Consider the following 15,682-nt stretch of genomic DNA (forward strand, 5'->3'; position numbering starts at 1 on the left):
CGGCAGAGTGTTCAAGTGAATGTGGCTGAGAAAGGTTCTTCCTATAAGCCGAAAGGTATTAAGAAGAAGAAAAAGGCTCAGACACAGAAAGCTGTGAAGGCAGTGGGAGTTTAGGGTGGTGTGAAAAAGCCTAAGGGAAAGTGCTTCAGATGCAAACTGTCAGGTCACTGGAAACAGGATTGTCCACTTCCTAAGAAGACAAACAATACTGGTATGTCTCTTTCTCTAGTTACAGAAATATTTATAGCGGCTATATTTACGAGCACTTGGTGTGTAGATACAGGAGCCACTGATCATGTTTGTAATTCTATGCAGGGGTTCCAACTATCCAGAATGCTTAGAGATGGTGAGATATACGTGTTCATGGGAGATGCTACGAAAGTAGCAGTAGTTGCAGTAGGAGTTATTCATTTATCTTTTGGTTCTGATAGGATTTTGGTTTTGAACAATTGTCTTTATGTACCTTCTTTTAGAAGGAATTTAATTTCGGTTTCTAAACTTGCTTTGGATGGTTATAATGTTTGTTTGGATCGTAATGTTTCTATTATGATGAATAAATGAATTATATGTTCTGGTACATTGCAAGACAATTTGTATATAATTAATCCTAGTCAACCTGCACTGCAACTGCAATTTAGGGAATTGAACAACACATCTTCTAACTCTACTAAAAGAAAGGAACCTTCTAGTTTGAACCAAACATATCTTTGGCACTTGAGATTAGGTCATATTAACTTGAGGAGGATTCAAAGACTGGTAGTAGACGGGCCTTTAAGCTCATTGGCAGCGGAGCCATTTCCAGTTTGTGAATCCTGCTTGGAAGGTAAAATGACTAATAGGCCTTTCAAGGCAAAAGGGAATAGAGCCAAACAACTGTTAGAATTGGTTCACTCTGATTTATGTGGACCCATGAATATCCAAGCAAGAGGTGGTTATGAATATTTCATCACTTTCATTGATGATTATTCTAGATATGGGTACATTTATTTGTTGCACCGTAAGTCTGAGTGCTTTGATAAGTTCAAAGAGTACAAAGCTAAAACGGAGAAGCGACTTAATAAAAGTATCAAGTCACTACGATCAGATCGTGGTGGCGAATACTTGCTTGGAGAATTTAGGGAATATTTATCATAAAATGGGATAGAATCCCAGTTAACTGCACCAGGCACACCCCAGCAGAACAGTGTAGCAGAGAGAAGGAACCGGACTCTTTTAGTGAGTGTTAGATCGATGATGAGTTATTCGGATTTACCCAAGTCGTTTTGGGGACATGCCTTAGAGACAGTAGCTTATCTTCTGAACTTAGTACCTTCTAAGTCGGTTCCTAAAACCCCCTTAGAATTGTGGACCGGAGATAAACCGAGTCTAAGACATATTCGAATATGGGGTTGTCCAGCACATGTACTGAACAAGAACGCGACTAAGTTAGAATCTCGTACAGAAGTAAGGTTGTTTGTAGGCTACCCCATGGGAACGAAAGGATATTTATTTTATAGTCCGAAGAATCGGGATGTCATTGTTAGCACCAATGCAAGATTCTTAGAGGAGGAATATATAATGAATCACAAACCCATGAGTAGTGTCGTTTTAGAGGAACTAGTGGGATGGACAAATAATACCCATGAAGCTGTAGTACAAGTAGAACAACCACAACATAATGTACAACTTGCCACTAATACCGCACCAGTGCCTCGTCGTAGTGGGAGGGTTGTTCAACAGCCTGATAGATTCATGTTTTTGGGTGAGTCTTCAGACTTGGTCTCTGGTGAACATGATGATGATCCCCGTACATACGAATAGGCAGCACAATACAAAGATGCGGATCTTTGGCAAAAGGCGATGGAATCTGAGATAGAATCAATGTATTCTAATCAGGTCTGGGAGCTCGTGGAACCACCCAAAGGTATAAAACCTATTGGATGTAAGTGGATCTACAAGAAAAAGAGGGGATTAGATAAAAAGGTGAAAGCTTGGAAAGCAAGACTTGTTGCGAAAGGGTATACTCAGAAAGAAGGTATCGATTATGAGGAAACCTTTTCACCGGTAGTCATGCTTAAGTCAATCCGTATTCTTTTATCTATAGCAGCTCATCTCGATTATGAGATTTGGCAAATGGATGTCAAGACAACTTTTCTTAATGGAAGTCTTGAAGAAACCATCTATATGCAGCAACCAAAAGGATTCATTAAGGAAGGCCAAGAGCATCTGGTATGTAAACTTAAGAGGTCTATTTATGGACTTAAACAAGCTTCTAGAGACTGGAATATTCGTTTTGATCAGGCAGTCCAGTCATATGGATTTGATCAAAGTCCAAGCGAATCGTGCGTGTATAAGAGAAGTGAAGGTAATGCAGTGGCTTTTCTAGTACTATATGTAGATGATATTTTACTCATTGGAAACAATGTTGAGATGTTGTCATCAGTAAAGGTATGGTTTTTCAAATAATTTGACATGAAGGACTTAGGTGAAGCGGCATACATCCTTGGGATCAAAGTTATAAGGGATCGCAAGAAAAGGATGTTGGCTTTATCTCAAGAGCCCTACATTGATGAAGTATTAGCTCGTTTTAACATGCAGAACTCCAAGAAAGGTTTTCTACCTTTTAAGCATGGAGTTGCTCTATCTAAGAAGCAGTGTCCTTCGACACCTAAGGATATAGAGAGCATGAAAGCAGTTCCTTATGCTTCAGCATGTGGAAGTTTAATGTATGATATGTTATGTATGAGGCCTGACATCTGCTTTGCTGTAGGCATGGTTAGTAGATATCAGTCGAACCCAGGTCAGGAACATTGGAGTGCAGTAAAAACTGTACTCAAGTACCTAAGAAGGACTAAGGAGTATATGTTAATTTACAAGGCCTCAGATCTATTTCCTTTGGAATATACTGATTCAGATTTCCAATCAGATAGGGATAAGAGGAAATCAACCTCGGTATATGTTTTTACTTTGGGAGGTGGAGCCGTTATATGGAGGAGTATAAAGCAGAAATGCATTGCAGACTCCACCATGGAGGCCGAGTACGTGGCGGCCTCTGAGGCTGCCAAGGAGGCTGTATGGTTCAGGAACTTCCTTTTGGACTTAGATGTGGTACCTAATTTGCCTAGGAGCTTGACGGTGTATTTTGATAACACTAGTGCTGTGGCAAATTCAAAGGAACCGCGAGACCACAAAGCAGCTAAACATATTGAACGTAAGTATCATCTCATACGAGGAATCGTAAAGCGAGGGGATATAGTTGTGGCTCACATATCATCAGAAGACAACCGAGCAGATCCTTTCACAAAGAGCTTGCCAACCAAGGTTTTTGACAAGCATGTGGAAGTGATAGGAGTCAGATGGATGGACACATAGATTTTTATGTAATAGGGGATTAAATAAACACTGATGTACACATAGAATATTTTGAGTATAAGTGGGAGATTGTTAGTGTATATTGAAAATATTTATTTGAAGTATGTACATTTATTTCTGGCCAGTTTATTTGAGAATCATTTGAATGTTTACATGTTGTCTAATATTATATATTGTGAACAATCTAGTATCAAATGGGATACAGAATATTAGATTGTTAAATACGGTTATATAATATAATAATGTTCACAGCACATGTGGTGTTGGACAATCCACTGGTATGGCTGTAGTATTATTTAGATTAGTTTATATTGACTAATAAATAATACTAGTATACTTTGTGTATATTGAACAGAATCAAATTTAGAATTGTTCCCTTAATACTGATTAAGAAGGAGAACTAAGATCTATGTTATTATTAATGCTTAGGTTCTTAATCCGGAAATAGTAATTGACACATGTATATTATTTACATACTTTGATTTATATATGAAATAATTCTTTTGAATTATATCATTATATTTTGGGTGATGGAATTATATACATGGTGGATATTATTTATTGAAGGAATCCATGTCCTGATAATATTCGGGTTAATGATGTTCCCTTGAAAGCTCAAAAAGATTTATTTATGTGAAACCCTGCTGGTGGAATTTATTCTGGCATAATTAAATAAAGGTTGAGTGGATGATCAAGGATAAAAGATATTAATTAAATAAATTATCAGTAATTTAATTAATTAATGGACATATGATATTTTAAACATGGTGAATTTAATAAGCAAATAATATTGGAACCGAATTAATTAAATTACGGTATTAGGAAAGGTAGTGCAAATATTAATTCTTTAGTGGATTGAATTAATATTTAATTACACTGGGTTAGGCTCAAGATGTAATTAGAAGGCCCAACCTAATTATCCATGGTCCCTATTGTAGCCTATATATATTCTTATTCTCTTCTTGCTTGGAAGTGTGTGAAAACATATTGTAGCCACCAAGGAGCAAGAAGAGAGAATAACTTGAGAAGACGGAGGCCACACTTCGCTCAAGGGAATTTGGGAATACAATAGAAGAGCGTGGAATCAACCATTAACAAGGTAATCTTATTTTCGTAATCTTGATTGTAAAACGTAGTAACACCCTAAGTCTGTGATTCCCAACAAGGGCATTTTGCAAATGAGTGTAGAAAGTCAGATTCCAGTAAGAAAAGGTTTGAGTCTGTGGATTATAAGCAAAAATACTTTGATCTACTCAAATAAAAGGAAAGGGCTTTTATTACACAAGAGAATGACTGAGCATCAGATGGTTTGGATGAAGATGAAGATGTCAGCTATGTCAATCTAGCCCTAATGGCCAAGTCTGATGAAACAGAGACAAGTTCCTCAAGCAATCAGGTAATCACTACAAACCTTGCATATTTATCTAAAGCTGAGTGTAATGATGCCATAAATGACATGTCTACAGAATTGTATCATTTGCGTGTTACACTTAAGTCTCTCACTAAAGAAAATGCTAAAATCAAAGAAAACAACTTGTTTTTAAGTGAGAGGAATAATGTGCTTGAGTCTCAGTTTGTTGAGTTTGAGAAACTAAAAATTGAGTGTAAGATTGCCAAGGAGGAATTAACTGAGTCCTTAAAAAAGGAAGAAATTTTGAAGAAGCAGCTCGAGCGTGAACAAGAGGTGATTAAAGCATGGAAAACATCTAGGGATGTTCATGCTCAAATCACCAAAGTTCAAGGAATTGAGTCTTTTTGTGATGAAGCCTGGAAAAAGAATAAAGAGAAACTAGAGCCTATTTTGGTAGATGGGTTGCTGACAGATGTAGACTCGACGGATGATGAGGACTATCCGTCGGATAACAAAAAGTGTTATCCGTCGAATGATAAAAATCCTCATCCGTCGGCTGTAAGCAAACCCATTAGCAAAGCCAAATTAATCAAGATAAATGATAAGTATGGGTCTGTTTCCAAGAACTTTGTTTCAGGAGAGTCAAGTCAAGCTAAGAAAGGGAAAAAGGCTAATGTTGGTCACATGACCGTCAAACAGTTAAGTGACAGACTTGAGAAAATAGAGGTAAAAACAGATACTAAAAAGAAAAACAATAGGAATGGTAAAGTAGGGATTAACAAACACAATAACTACACACCTGATAAATATGCTCCTAGAAAAATCTGTGTCAAGTATGGTAGTGTAAATCATTTGTCTGTTAATTGCAAATCTGCCATGCCTACTCCCATGTCTGTTCAGCCTCAATTTCCTAACATGAATGCCATGCCTCCCATGCCTGTTAATGCTATGCCTACACAGAATATGAATGCACAGTTTGCTAATATGCCATTTGCACCTAATCCATATTATGCTGCATACAATATGCCTCAAATGCCATTTAGCATGCCTTACTGGAATAACATGTTTGCACCAAGCATGCCATTTCCTGTTATCCATAACATGCATGATAATTCTGTTGCATTTAGTGGTTTCAAAGGTACAACCCAATTGACTAAGGAAGAATCTGAAATTCCTAAGTCAAATGAGATAAAACCTAAGAAACAGAAGAAGAAAGCTAACAAGGTAGGACCCAAGGAAACTTGGGTACCAAAATCAACTTGATTTAATTTTGATGTGTGCAGGGAAACAACAAGAATCTTTGGTACTTGGATAGTGGCTGTTCAAGACACATGACTGGTGATTCTACCCTGCTCACAGAGTTTAAGGAGAGAGCTGGCCCAAGTATTACTTTTGGAGATGACAGCAAGGGTTATACTGTGGGATATGGCTTGATTTCAAAGGATAATGTCATCATTGAAGAGGTTGCCTTAGTGGATGGTCTCAAACACAATCTGTTGAGTATCAGCCAGCTTTGTGATAAAGGCAACTCAGTAACCTTCAATAAAGAAGCCTGTGTTGTGACTAATAATCAAAACAACAAAGTGGTTCTCACTGGTGTGAGAAGAGAAAATGTGTACCTAGCTGACTTCAACTCAACCAAAGCAGAATCTGTAACTTGTCTTCTCAGCAAAGCAAGTCAAGATGAAAGTTGGCTATGTCACAAGAAGCTATCCCATTTAAACTTCAAGACCATGAATGAGCTGGTAAAGAAAGAACTAGTAAGAGGCATTCCTCTAGTGGAGTTTACAAAGGATGGACTATGTGATGCCTGCCAAAAAGGGAAGTAGATCAAAGCATCATTCAGGAAGAAACTTGATTCAGCAATTGAAGAGCCTCTGCAACTGCTTCACATGGATCTGTTTGGACCAGTCAAGGTATTGTCAATCTCAAAGAAAAGATTTTGCCTAGTAATTGTGGATGATTTCTCAAAGTTCTCTTGGACATATTTCCTAAAGTCTAAAGATGAGGCTAGTGAAATCATCATCAATCACATAAGGCAAGTTAACAATCATCCTGATTTCAAAGTTTGGCTCTACAGATGAGAAACTTTGTAAAAAGTTTGCCAAACTGATGCAAAGTAAGTATGAAATGAGTATGATGGGAGAACTAACATTACTTTCTTGGTTTACAAGTTAAGCAAGTTAGTGATGGAATATTCATTAGTCAAACTAAATATATTTTTGACCTTTTAAAGAAGTTTGATCTAATGGATTGAACATCTGCAAAAACTCCCATGGCCACTGCAACTAAGCTTGAACTAAACACTACTGAAAAGTCTGTGGATATATCAAGCTATAGAGGCATGGTTGGCTCACTTCTGTACTTAACAGCTAGTAGGCCAGATATAATGTTTGCTACATGTTTATGTGCTAGATTTCAGATCCTAGAGAGTCTCACTTGATAGCTATTAAGAGAATTTTCAGATATCTCAAGGGAACACCAAAACTTGGCATTTGGTATCCTAGAGATTCTGGTTTTGATCTAACTGGTTATTCAGATACAGATTATGCAGGTTGCAGAATTGACAGAAAAAGCACAACATGAACTTGTCAATTTCTAGGAAACAAGCTTGTGTCCTGGTTCAGTAAAAAGCAAAATTCAGTTTCTACTTCTACAGCTGCTGGCAGTTGCTGTGCACAGATTTTATTGATGAAAAATCAATTGCTAGACTATGGTTTGCAAGTTAAGAGGATTCCAATTTTCTGTGATAACACAAGTGCAATTGCCATCACTGAAAATCCAGTGCAACATTCAAGGACAAAGCACATAGACATCAAGTACCATTTCATAAGGGAACATGTAATGAATGGTACTGTAGAGTTACATTTTATTCCAAGTGAGAAGCAACTTGCAGATATATTTACCAAGCCACTGGATGAATCCACCTTTTCTAGGTTGGTAAGTGAGTTAGGTATGCTTAATTACTCTTGAATCTATCTGAGTTATTTTGCAAGTTGATATGTAGCCATAAATTTAACTGATTTTTAGTCATAAGTGAAATTTTGGCCAAGTCAAAATTTGCATCTCGACGGATGACCATTATTCATTGAGTTGAGTCATCCGTCGATGTACTATGTGCAAATAAAAATCAATTACTTTTCTGGAATAGTTTAAAACTCGACGGATAACAGTTTATCCTCATCCGTCGAAGTGTCTAAATCTTAACCGTTAATTCCCTGAACATTATCCATCGAGTATACTTACAGTTTGTAAGCATTACACGACGGATAATGGGTGGAATTTTTACAGTTTATTTTTAAACGGCTATTTTAGGCAATTTCTATTGGGTAATTTACTTTTCTTTATTATTTTCATCCGTTGTTTTTGAGGGAGTATAAAAGCTTATTTCATTCCAATTATTTTCTTTTATCATTCTCAAATTCATCTGCTTTTATTCTTATTCTCTCTCAAGCAAATATCCTCTTTCTCTTCAAGCTTTCATTCTCTAACAATGGCACCTGTAGTAAAGATCATGTCTCAGACTGGGTTCATTTATGAGAAGAACAACTTCACTGCTTTGGTTAATAAGGGTATTCAGCAATCAGAAGACTATCACAAGATGATGGACTTCGTGAAGAACTGTAAGTTAAGTTATGCCATGCTTGAATCACCCACAGTTTACTGTGAAGTTGTTGAAGAGATGTGGACCACTGCAATCTACAACTCTACTGACTAAACCATCACTCTAACTTCACCACACACTGACACTGATATTATCAATATGCTTAATTCCATGCATTATACACTTCCTACTAATAAGTTAAGTGAGATTAGAAGATTAGGTCTTAGGAAGGAATGGAGTTTCATGTGTGATGTTGTGACTAAAGTTTTCTCTCGAAAAGTCAGTAATTTTGATTCTGTGAACATTTCCATGCTTAACATGCTATACATGCTAGTTACAGATAAATTTTACAATTTCAGTGACCTTGTCTTGTATGAGTTAGGTTTTAAACTAGGTGAGTTAGACAAAAGGGGAAAAATGTATATTATGCTAGATTTTTCATGATATTGGCTAACCATCTTTGTCAAGAGATTGTACTTGAGAACCCAAACAACAAATTAGCTTGTTGGGTTCAAGAGAGAAGAATCATTGCAGATTTGAACAGAGCCAACCATCATAGGGATGTGCCAATGTTCTACTTTCCTGTAATGCAGACACCTCAGGTAAGGGAGGTAAGTTCATCCATACCCTCAACTATTCCAATCTCCTCAATTTCTTTGAGTTCAGGAGTAGCTATGGCAACTGTGATAATGACCAAACAGTTGCCTACCAAAGCTGCCAAATCAACTACAATTTCTAAATCCAAGTCAAAGAAAACCCCCTCTGGTATCTCTTAAAAGGTACCAGTTGAAAAATCTACCAAAACCAAAGGGGAGTGTGAATGAGGGTCAGTTAGGTGAGGGAAGGGGTGAACATCAAAGAAACCCCAAGGATAAGGTTGGAGAGTTGAGTGAATCCCAGCCTAGCCACACTGCAGTTTCCCAACAAACTGCAGTGCTTAAAAAGGACAAAAGCTCACTTCTAGCTGCATCCTCCCAAAAGGATGTGGCTATTGAACAAAGCTCTCAGCCATGAGCACAAGCCAAAAGGGTTAGGGACACAAGCTCACCCCAAACTTATACAAGAAAGAAGAAATCCAAAATAACTGGGGATGCACAGGGTACACACACAGTGCAAACTGGTGCTAAAAACACAGTCCCTGCACTTTCTCAAATTCAGATTGATGTGGCTCCAATAAATGTGGAGTCACAGCCAAAATCTCTTATAATAGAAGCCTCTGAAACACCATACTCACCAACAAACTCTCTGGAAATGGATATGATAAACACTTCAATTCCTGATTCCCCTTCTTTAACTCTGTTGGGGAAGCCAAAATCTAGTGCAAGTGAGCATCATCTTTTAGATGATTTGTTGGCTCACTTGCCAATTCTTTCAGATACTATTGTGACATCTGTGCCTCAAATAACTTCAATCAACACAGAGTCAACAATAGTTTCTCTTCCCACCTCATTCATTTCTACTCTCTCGATGGATATTGCTCATCCGTCGAGTAGTGATTGTATCCCGACTGATAAGCTTAACAGCAGTTATCCGTCGGATAGCTTTACCACTCACCCGATGGATATCACTTATCCGTCGAGTGTCTCTGCACAACTTCAAACTTCAATTATTTCTAGTGCAGAAGACTTAGTGGTAATACAGTCACTCTTAGGACTGAGAGAGGAGAGTTCATTGAGTGAGAGGCTGGGTTGCTCCCAGGCAAAAGGAGAGGAAAAGAGTGATTCTCAGCAATCTATTTATTCAGGATTGGCAAAAGTGAGTGAGAGGAGTCCCACCTTAGTAGGTGAAGGTGATGGTGTGAGGGTGGGGAGCCAGGGTGAGACCCTGATGTAGCAAAAGAGAGATTATGAGAGAAAGGCAGGTACATGAGAAATAAGGGTGGATCCAGTCATTGCTAGTGAGTCAATGATTTTGGATGATGCTGAAAAGGAAAGACAATTTCAGCAACATTACAAAGCTGAAATTGATAACATTTCCTTGGATGCTGACACTTTTACTCATCCTGTGTCAGCCTATCAATTGTTGGCTGCTCAGGGTAATGTGGAGGCAGAACAGACTTTGAATCTAGTACACACCTCAGAATCTCTTCAAAGAGATAAAGCTGCTGTCAATATGATGCCTTCTCAAGCTGGTGAGCCATCTGAAGAATTTGTAGTAAATTCTAATGATGATGACTCTGTTTCTTTGGATGGAAGCATGAACTTAGGGGGAGATGAAGGCCCAAGTTCTGTTTTAAATTTACCTGGATGGGCATGGACAAAGGAATTTACACCAGGACAATTTAATGTTTCTTTGGTCAAGCAAGTGGTGGCTATTCAAAATGCCCTTGAGGAGACTTCAGATGCTGGTACCAAGGCTATTCTTCAAGCTCACCTAGAATCTCTTCACCTCATGAAGATCCAGCACTTAAGACAGAATATGAGTCTGGATGAACTAAAAAGAGATATAGCTGACTTGAAGACATACAATTCTGAGAAGCTGGATTCAGTAATGCCATATGGTACCATGCAAGATCTACTACTAAGATTGAGGAGAGAATCAGACTCTGAAAAGAAGCTAGCCAAGCTGGAAAATAGAGTTCAAGTTATTGAGAATTCAGTGGCTATCCTTCTTCAAAATCAACAGACTCAGACAAATCTTCTCATGCAACTGGCTAAAGCACAAGGCCTAACTCCTCAACTTGCTGATAACAAAAAGGGGGAGAGAGAATCAAGTAAGGGGGAGAAAGGACCAACTGAGGGGGAGAAACTTCAAGTACAAATCAGCAAAGTAATTGTACCTTCAATTACAATCTCCAAGCCAACAGTTGCAGATGGTATAGATCTAATCAAAGCAGCAACAGCAAATTTGAAAGTTGCTGAAAAAGGAAAGTTGAGTTTGATCAACTGGAATAAGATTGATGAGGAGATACAGAAAAAGTTTGAACTAGTCAAGGATCCAGTTCAGTCAGCCATCCATCACTCTCATGTCAACCCAATCAGTGTGAATGAGATGAGCATGAACTATCTGGAAAAAGGATAATCTTCCTGCATCAAGTCTACGAAGGCTGAAACAATTCTTAAACCAAGGGCAAATTATCCAAAGTCATCTTGGAAGAACCCTATGGACACTGTGTATGAGACACCCAAGCCTGATGAAAAGAAGCTTTGGTCAAGATCTATTGTCTTCTATAAATATCCAGTTGATTCAGCTTCAAAAAGGAGAATTGCTAAGATATTCAGAAATGGAAAGGAAATTTATGTGGTAGCTGGACATCCACAGTTTGCTCAAGCAAAGAAAGAAGAAAAAGCCAGATTAAAGCAGGAAAAGAGGTAAGCTACTGTAGATGCAAAGAAGTCTAAACAAAAGAAAGAACAGATTGCTATCTTGGCCAAGCTACAGGCTGTGAATTCTTCTCAACAAATTCCCTCTCAACCATCTGAAGCTGCTGAATCAAAGAAGAAGATTGAAGAACAGAAGAAATCCCCAAGAAAGAAAGAATTGGCTAGAAGAACAAAAAGGAAACTGGATGTTGTTGACAAGGAATTGGAAGATCAATTTCCTAAGGAATCCACTCAAGCTACAAGTCAAGCATCAAAGCCCTCTGTGGTATTTGAAGACATAAGGGCGGTGGATCCCTACAGGAACATACATGGTGAACCTATTGTGCCAAAGGATGAGCCAATAGAGTGGGATAAAATACCAATTCATGACTTCAACTTGCCAATCCTTAGCAAGCCAAAAAGGACAAAGTCAAGGGCAGTCAAGAAAGTGAAGCTGTCACCTCTCAAATCTAAGTCAGTAGTTAAAGCTCAACCCAAGGTCAACAGGGGAGACTACTTGTACTTGTGTGACATCAAAGAATTTTCAGATCTAAATCTTTATCTGGATGAACTGGATGAAGTAAGGGCAATTGATGCATACAGAAACCTACCTGAAAGGTTGGTGTTCAAGTACAAAGGAGGAAGGGAGATTCAGTGGTCACTTCACAGGATTCTTCAAGAAAGCCAAGCTGTGCTGATTAAAGTCTATTCATCCTTCAAGAAAAACTTTGAGTTCAATGTAACTGCAAGAAGACTAGTATTGAAGAAGATTGAAGAGCTGAGAAGTGTTAGAGCTAAAGATGCACTCCCAAAGACTCTAATCATCCTATACACAGGGTGAAGAGTGCATCTAAGGCCCTACTGGTTGATGGAATTCATGGATGACAAGGGTGTGAGAAGATTCTTCAGATTAGAAGACCAACTGAGTATCTCTAGCAATGAGACTCTCTTGGAAATGCAAGAAAAGCTAGATCTCTCAGAATCTGATGAACTGGAATTTCACAGGCAGCTCCAGAATCAAATTGAGGAAAATAACAGAAAGCTTGGAAGAAGATCCAGACCTTCAAGGAACTAGAAAAATCTGCTCAGGCTTGAGGAGCATCTTGAATTGACTGTGAGCCAAACCTTGTACATTTTGTTTAATTGAAGCACTTTCAGTTTATCTACTTATCTTTAAAGATGTATGTTCAGGATGTTTTGTTATCATCAAGTATCTCTTAATTTATGGCTACAATTCCAGTAGACATAAATTGGGGGAGATTGTTGTGCATATGTTGTGTACTTGATGATTTCATAAACAAAACATCTAAGTAGATTTTACTTAGTGAAGTTATGAAGCACTCGACGGATAAGAATTATAGTCCCGACGGATAACTCATTATAGTCCCGGCGGATGATTAACTTATTATCCATCGAGTGAGTAGCTTATGTAATAATAAGTTTATAGCACAGTTATGTATGCACCTTTGTATAACATCTGTAGTAGCATATAAGACGTTGACTTTAACTAGATATGCAGAATAGGTCGATTAATTTTACATAATTGATGTCTTGTAATTCTGCATAAGTGATATAGAGTCAAGTGCCAAAATAGCTACCGACGGATGATTAACAAAGCCATCGACGGATGATCAAATGACTATCAACGGATGTTTAATATAGCAGTCGACGGATGATCAATTAAACCATCGACGGATGTTCTGAAAGTCGACGGATGATCATATGAAGAATTCAAACAGCAGTTGAAAAGTGAAAGCTGACACACAGCCGTCGAGATGTATACAAACACACTGTGGAAGCCCATTAACTGGGTAATAGAGGACGAAAAGCAGCAAAGCTTAAGACTGTTAGATTTTATATTTGTTCAGTCTTTTTGACTTTGTAATCTTGGTATTATATAAACCAAGAGAGTAGCAAATAGAAAAATAACTGAGATAGCTGAGAAACACAAAAACAGAGAAATCTTTGTAAGCAGAATTATTAGCATTTCCTGTATTATCAGTAGTTCTATTTTGTAAGCAGCTGTGAGCATTTCTGCACACAGAGTCCTCTCGATATATTATATATATCTCTGGTGGAATTGTTTAAATCCACCAGAAAGTTTTTAAAGACTCTTGTTTTTAATTACTTATGTTTTGATTCAATTAAGTTTACATTCCGCATTGTGCTAATAAAAACAAATATATCTATAATCGAGTTGAACATTTTTATTTCAAGAAAAAGGTTCAAGAATTCCATTCAACCCCCCTTGTGTAATTCTTGCTACATTGTTAAGGGACTAACAACCATGAACCCCCATATATTTCAATGGAAATCGAGATGGATGCAAATAATTGAGCATATATGGGATCAACTTTTCCTGCAAAATTTTACACATATTTAGATAAAAATAACGGGAAATGAACCTAACAAGTCATTATTTCATATTAATCTATTTAAAACTAGTGGTAGGGAATTAAAGAATGATATTTCATGGGAAATGAACCTAACAAGTCATTATTTCATTATTAATCTATTTAAAACTAGTGGTAGGGAATTAAAGAATGATATTTCACGGGAAATGAACCTAACAAGTCATTATTTCATTATTAATATATTTAAAACTACTGGTAGGGAATTAAAGAATGATATTTCACTGGAAATGAACCTAACAAGTCATTATTTCATTATTAATCTATTTAAAACTAGTGGTAGGGAATTAAAGAATGATATTTCACGGGAAATGAACCTAACAAGTCATTATTTCATATTAATCTATTTAAAACTAGTGGTAGGGAATTAAAGAATTATATAGTTACCATAATGTAATACTGGCAGGGGTGAGCGATGTTCCCTGTTGTGTATTTGTCGTCCCTAAGAGGATCAATGTTTAGCACTCTCATTTTGTTGAGATTAACAACAAACAAGAACCAATGAGATTTATCACACGTGGGGAAAAATGCAAAGTCACAAAACTAAAGAGGCAAGCTACCCCCCTTGTTAGCATAATCTCTAAAGAACTTCTCCATTGACTTCTTGGCATCACCTTTTAGGGTACTCGGAGAAGCCTACAATTACAAGTCAAAAAATAGGTTAATATTTATACAGCATAATTGATATCTGTTTATAGAAAAGCAGGTTGGAGCATTGGTATTTGTTTATAGAGTACCTTCAAGTTAGGACAATGCTCTAGTGCCATCGTCATGAAAAAGCTAGGAGCAATGAAATACCGTCTGGGCTTGAAACTTTCAGTTCTGGGAATTTTTTCCCATTTTTTCCCAGAGTTTATCCTCTGTAAGTCTCAAGAGCTCACCATAGGCATTGAGAACATCCACCCAATACTCTGGTCGCAAAGTTGTTACTTGGCTATGTGTAAGAGGATAAGTAACGCCCCGCTCACTGTGATCACGCCAAATGTAATCAACCTCTAAACTCCAGAAATGACGATACAACCACCTCACTTTTCGATTTTTTAGTGGCCTTGTCATATCACCACGCCGCTCAGGTTCACCTCATTTCGCCGCATCCTCCGCCAAATCTTCAATTGAGTCCATCTACAAAATAAACAAAAACACAATTAACACATTTGGAACTAGTTAATCTAAGGCCATTTACTTTAAAAAAGAGTTAAGAGTTATTACATCAAACATGTCCCGTAGCTCACTAGGAACAGAAGACTCGCCCATGCCCAAATGTACAAATGGAGTGACAAGGGAGGAAGAGGCCTCTAAAGATTTTGGAGTAATAGGCATCTGCAATCCATAAATTAAGTACACGTTTAACACTTAGTTTAATCCATTTATAACTAGTTGTAGGGAATTATATGATAATTCACGGGAAATGAACCTAAATAAGTCATTATTTTCATTATTAGTCCATTTTAAAACTAGTTATATGAAATTGATGATATTTCACGGGAAATTAACCTAAAAATGTCATTATTTTCACTTTTATTCCATTTATAACTAGTTGTAGGGAATTAATCCATTTTAATCCCATTTAGTTGACATAGTAGGGAACAAATAATACCTTTAGTGGAATAGGTTGAAATGTCATAGATCTGTGGAACGGTATTGGAGTAGTATAATTAACCTG

General features: G+C 37.4%; 1 long non-coding RNA gene across 1 annotated transcript; it reads right to left on the reverse strand.

Annotated features, from left to right (window-relative positions):
• Positions 1 to 15,082: 15,082 nt before the first annotated feature.
• On the reverse strand, positions 15,083 to 15,682 carry LOC141720385 (uncharacterized). The gene is made up of 3 exons (XR_012574288.1): positions 15,617 to 15,682; positions 15,229 to 15,339; positions 15,083 to 15,141 (listed from the first exon to the last, which is right to left on the reverse strand). It is a non-coding gene; the product is annotated as an uncharacterized LOC141720385 (long non-coding RNA).

Source organism: Apium graveolens, chromosome 4 (assembly GCF_009905375.1).
Source record: "Apium graveolens cultivar Ventura chromosome 4, ASM990537v1, whole genome shotgun sequence".
Lineage (NCBI taxonomy): Eukaryota > Viridiplantae > Streptophyta > Magnoliopsida > Apiales > Apiaceae > Apium > Apium graveolens.